The sequence below is a fragment of the Myotis brandtii genome, unplaced genomic scaffold (genome assembly GCF_000412655.1).
Source record: "Myotis brandtii unplaced genomic scaffold, ASM41265v1 scaffold143, whole genome shotgun sequence".
NCBI classification, from domain to species: domain Eukaryota; kingdom Metazoa; phylum Chordata; class Mammalia; order Chiroptera; family Vespertilionidae; genus Myotis; species Myotis brandtii.
In genome coordinates this window covers 3,318,114-3,318,762 of record NW_005355115.1, presented here as the reverse complement: position 1 = coordinate 3,318,762, position 649 = coordinate 3,318,114, and the positions used below count along the sequence as shown (strand labels likewise).

The window sequence follows — 649 nt, the reverse complement described above, 5'->3', positions numbered from 1 at the left end:
CGGTCTGGGGACTGGTCGACAGGCTGGGGAGGCGGCGAGCCCCGGGAGCGTGCGTCCTCTCGCTGCGCCCCACACAGTGCAGTTCATTCATGAGCCGCCCAGGCCTGCGGTGGAGAAAGGAGTCAGCGCGGAACCGGGAGTGGGGCAAAGGCCCAGCGGGGAGGAGGCGCGCTTTGTCCCTCCTGGCCTTCTTGACCACCGAGGGAGGACAGGCTCACAGCTTTGGCGCCTTGTGTCCCAGAAGAGTAGGACGCTTGGGAAGTGGAGAGGAGAGGTCAGAGGGGCCGACTGCCCTTGGGGCTCCGTGCTGCCACCTGCCTGGGTCCCCCGGGCAGAGGTCTGGCCGCTGAGCACTACACTTCCCCAAGGGAGAAGGGAGGGGGCCTGGGGTTCTGGGCTCCATACCACTCTCTAGCCTCACTCTGGGTCTGCAGCAGCCTAGGAAGAAGGAGGCTGAGCCTAACTTCTCCGAGGAGGGCCCCTGGCCCTGCCTCCCAGGCACTTGTGAGTAGGGGAGTGGGAGTGTCTGCCAGGCTTCCAGTGGGGGTGTGCTGGCAGCATGGCTGTCCTCCAGGGCACCAGAGGGTCCAAGCCCTGACATGCCCCAGGTGGCACATGCTGAGGCCTGCTGTTGGCTCATCCGACTCAG

The 649-nt window shown here is 66.1% G+C and overlaps 1 protein-coding gene across 2 annotated transcripts in view; it reads left to right on the top strand.

Moving 5' to 3' along the window:
* The window catches only part of TMEM63B (transmembrane protein 63B), a 23,980-nt gene that overhangs the window by 514 nt on the left and 22,817 nt on the right, over positions 1-649 (top strand). The gene's annotated exons all lie outside the window — the stretch shown is intronic.